Below are 4,520 nucleotides of genomic sequence, written 5' to 3' on the forward strand. Positions count from 1 at the left end.
TGTGGAGAATGCACTGTACGTTCTCTACATAAATACTCCAAGCCACAAGTAGTACACTGGAAAGATAAAACTTACAAGCGACGTAGTGCATGATTAGCGTCTAATCGCCAAGACCGGCAGCTGGTGAGCGACAGAAGCCACGAGCACAGCATACGGCAGTCGATCGAGCTCGTGCAGGTATTGTCCTGGCTCTGGCGTGTTGCAGGCGGCGAACCGGGCCACCGCAGCGTCGTGCGAGACGGACGCCCCGGAAACGAGACAAATCAACCAACACGGCCATTGTCACGGCATTTCCTCCTCTTTGGAGCTTCTGCAGCCCGCGACGAGAGGCTAGCTGACTGGGCTACATGAGTGAGACCGAAGCGCTGTCTTTTCTTCCTCTCCCGGCGAACCTATCCGCACATGACTTTGCGCGCCCGGCGAATAGATTGATGGTACTTCATTGCACTCTGCGTCCACTCACCATATGGTTACTGGTCAGGGATCAGAGCTTTCGCGATCAACAGCGAGGTAAATTAAATTGATCAACTGGGCCACATGCACCCGGCAGTCCGGCAACACACGTTGCCGAGACTTCTTCCCGTTCCCAACTTGCCGGGGCAGCAGGTTGGCAGTTATGTCCCGGAAAGGGCGATCCCCAGCTGAGGCCTACAACATTTGGTTGATCTTTTCTTCGAAGCACACCAGTGGTTGATCATGGGCTTGATGGTTTATGTTCGAGATCGACAGAACAAATGATCGAACTATCTCTTCGCATTAGATGAAGTGTTATATATAGCACTGGAGCATGCGTTTACAAAAGGGGTGTCGGTTCAGACAGAACCGACGCAACGGTTGGAGAAGTAACCGCAATGGTTAATACAAGCAGGGATTAATCCCTTAATTGCTATGTTAATTAATCTTAATACTGCCCTTAATCCATGCTTGTCCAGGTAGCATCATCATCTTAAAAGAGACTCCTCCAAAAACCCTGTGGGAAAAATATGAGGAGTATAGGGTTTGATATGTTGCCAAAACTCTTTCAAACCCAGCGGGAAAAATAGAGAGAAAAATAATGCAACATATAATAATTATTGTCTCTTTCAACTCAATATGAGAAAACTCATAGAACTAAAAGGACAATAAATATGTCGTATATACTTTCCTAAAAACCCCGATGGGGAAAACTGAAAGTATGACATATGATCTCATGTTGATATTACCTCATTAAAAACCTTTATGAGAACCTGTAAAGTAAACTCATGAAGGGAAAAAAAGTATAATATGATGCATTGAACAGGAACAATTCAGAAAGATACTCCCCCCGATTCTTGTAAAATTCGAAGTCGTCACCTACCAATTCCATGAACACATTTCTAGAACATAGAAGTTAGTAGAAGCCCGACGAACAAATCAGTCGAATGATTTGACTTGCAAGATATGCAATATAGTGATATTGCTTATTATGTAACCTGTTTGCATCCGGGCAACACAAGAAACATTATCGTTGAGATAATGGTTGGTGGGTGTAGCCATGAGGTCTGTTTCGAATACTCCTCATGAGAAGGCTACTACACCTAGGAGGAACACTAAGCTTGTCTACGATCTGATATAGTAGAGATCTGATTGATGTACCCAACGATATCGGTGTTCACATTTCTGTGAAACTGAAAAACCAGGACAAGATGTTTGATGCCTATGCAGATTATTGATGACTACATATTATCGATGGACAAGAAAATTGATCTCAACCGCAATGAGATTATCTTTCAAGAAAAAGAAATTTTCTCAATCGCAAATGTCGTGCGAGAAAACTTAATCTCAATCGCAAAACAGTGTCGTTGTACTAATATGACATGTTATAGGAATTGCTAAAAAGCAAACACATTAAACATGCCACATATAATAACCACATATTTTTTGGAATGCTAAACTCAACAGAAAATGGGCTAAATGATGATCGGTATATGGCCTAAACATTACCAGTGCTATAAATAGCAAGTAGTTGGACCAAGCTGCAATATCCCGAAACATCCCGGAAGTAGCCACAAAATGATGACAGACACAAGTTTTGGGCTATTCCGTAAATAGGTAAGCCGCAAGGGCTAAATTGCAAAACTAGCAAAGAGATAAGGTTCGGTTCTATCTCTTTCCTCCCCAGCGATTTCCACCAGGAGAAATCGTGTAACCACCTCGTCGCCGTTTTGGCTCGACGGCCAGGGCCACGACTATGAGCCCGCCGTCGTCTCCACCGCGGGGAGCCACGACAGAGGGAGCAGCCGCCACCGTGGCCGGAGGGCTAGCGTCGGGCCGTTGCCTCGGGCGCCGCCTGCACGGATGCAAGCCGAGGGCTGCGGCGTCGCCTCTGCCCGGGCTGTGGACCGCGCTGCCGCGTGCCTGAGGGCATCGCCATGCCTGGCACCGGCCGTTGGCCGCTGCGGCCGCCTCCAGGTGTAGCGCTAGGAGCAGCCGGGCCGAAGGATGCTACCGCTCCGCTAGGAGGCTGGCCGAGGGAGCGCTGTCCAGGCCATGGGTCGCCGACGAAGTTTGCCTTGGATGGCATTCAAACGACGCCCTGGAGGTTAGTGCTTACTTCGTGCATGAACGAAATTGGAATTGAATCACCTTTCTCTCTGAATTTTGTGCTTTCTTCTCATGTGCATCTGGTTCCTTACCAGATCGTGAGACTTGCCGCGCCTGGGTGGGTGCTGGCTGCCGCCGTCTTCGCCGACCGATGTGCCGTGAGCGGCCATGGGGCGTGGAGACGCGTCGTGCGCCACCATGGCGTGGGGGCCGTGGCCGGTAGCCGCCGGGAGCCACGGCTGCGTGTGTAGGCGAAGGAGCCGAACATCGGATGTTGGCTCGCCGTGTCAGCCTCTGGGGCCGAGGGGCGCCGTGCAGCACGCGCAGGCCGGAGGGAGCGTCACTGCGGAGGGCCGGCCGTCTCGCAGCGCCTTGGTGCCGCATCCGCCGCCGTTCTTCCGCTGTGACCTATTTCTCTAATCGAGAGTGGAGTGCGTGATAACGTGTTCGAGATCGATAGAACAAATGATTGAACTATCTCTTTGCATTAGATGAAGTGCCATACATAGCACTGGAACATGCGTTTACAAACGGGGTGTCGGTTCAGACAGAACCGACACAACGGGTGGAGAAGTAACCGCAATGGTTAATACAAGCAGGGATTAATCCCTTAATTGCTATGTTAATTAATCTTAACAGTTTAATTAGGGACGAGAATAGTCGTCTACTAGTTGATGCCAACCATAATTTGATGTAACGTTGACGCATTCATCTCATGTATTCAAGGCTGCGGGCTTAGACGCTGAATTATTAATGGGAGAATGGGTCAAATATTGAATTCGGGATGACGAGAGAATCTTCAATTCTTGCCAATAGATACTTTTCTTTTTGCGAGCAAGATACTTGATTTTTGTTGGTTTTGTTTTCAATGAAAATGGAGCAGGGGACGTGGCCCTTCTTCATTGGAAAACTTGAATTCTGTTAGGCCTTGTACAATAGGAGATGCTTAGAGAGGTGTTTAGAAAAATAAACCGAGTTTTTTTGAAGCACCGGTGCCTATTTCTGAGATGCTTAGTTAAGCGTCTCTCCTGTACAAATAGGCACCGGTGCTTAAGAAAAGCCTGGTTTATTTCTCTAAGCACCTCACCTAAGCATCTCCCATTGTACAAGGCCTTACGTGACTTGTCCATGCGAGATGATATGTCAACTATGTAAGGTTCTTTGGAGCTCTTTAAGATATCATGCACGTTGTGCACTGAGCGTAGTTTAGATGATGAGATAGCTGGTGGTGAAACCAATCTACCAGGATTCAAGTCATATAATAGCCGTCTACTAGTTGATGCCTTCATGTTAACCACATCCGGGGCGACACTCATAACTTGATGTCACGTCGATGCATTAATTTCATTTATTCAATGCTCCAAGCTTGCTCCTAAATTATTAACAGAATAACAGGTCAAATTATATATTAGAATAGAAGGGAGAATATTCAATTCTTGCAATTAGATACCTTTCTTTTTGCGAGCAAGATACTTGATTTTTCTTGGTTTCGTTTTCAATGAAAATGGAGCGGGCGTTGTGGCCCCTCTTCATCACAAAATCATGGTTTTTTTTTTGTTAGAATTGATGTCAGGTATGTTTACCTTGTCGGATAAGTGCATATGTGGTTGGTCAGTGCTCTCTGGAGGGGGTACTTTCATTGATTTTGTGTGGGCCCTGATATTTTGGGCATGACTTTTCATGAGTACTAGATATAGTTTTTTAAATTAAAAAAGAAAGGTTAGTGTTGGCTTCTGCATTGTAGGATGCACATGATCATCATTTTATTAAATACAATAGTCAGTAAATGTAGTTTTGTTGTATCATTATTAAGGTTTCTATCTGGCTTTATTTTGACTTCTTATTCTGGCTTCAGTCTAGTACAACTTGTTCCCTCTTCTTTTTTCCCGTGAAAGCGGAACTCATCTTGTTCCCTGTCTCTAGCAGCTTTACTTACAAGAACAAATAACGTCCCCGCA

At 46.2% G+C, this 4,520-nt stretch overlaps 2 long non-coding RNA genes across 2 annotated transcripts; one reads left to right on the plus strand and one right to left on the minus strand.

The window, feature by feature from the left end:
* Positions 1 to 735: 735 nt before the first annotated feature.
* On the minus strand, positions 736 to 2,934 carry LOC123095924 (uncharacterized). The gene is made up of 2 exons (XR_006446383.1): positions 2,655 to 2,934; positions 736 to 2,530 (listed from the first exon to the last, which is right to left on the minus strand). It is a non-coding gene; the product is annotated as an uncharacterized lncRNA (long non-coding RNA).
* On the plus strand, positions 2,247 to 3,350 carry LOC123095923 (uncharacterized). Its single transcript, XR_006446382.1, has 2 exons — positions 2,247 to 2,560; positions 2,658 to 3,350. It is a non-coding gene; the product is annotated as an uncharacterized lncRNA (long non-coding RNA).
* Positions 3,351 to 4,520: the final 1,170 nt, after the last annotated feature.

Source organism: Triticum aestivum, chromosome 4D, assembly GCF_018294505.1.
Source record: "Triticum aestivum cultivar Chinese Spring chromosome 4D, IWGSC CS RefSeq v2.1, whole genome shotgun sequence".
NCBI classification, from domain to species: domain Eukaryota; kingdom Viridiplantae; phylum Streptophyta; class Magnoliopsida; order Poales; family Poaceae; genus Triticum; species Triticum aestivum.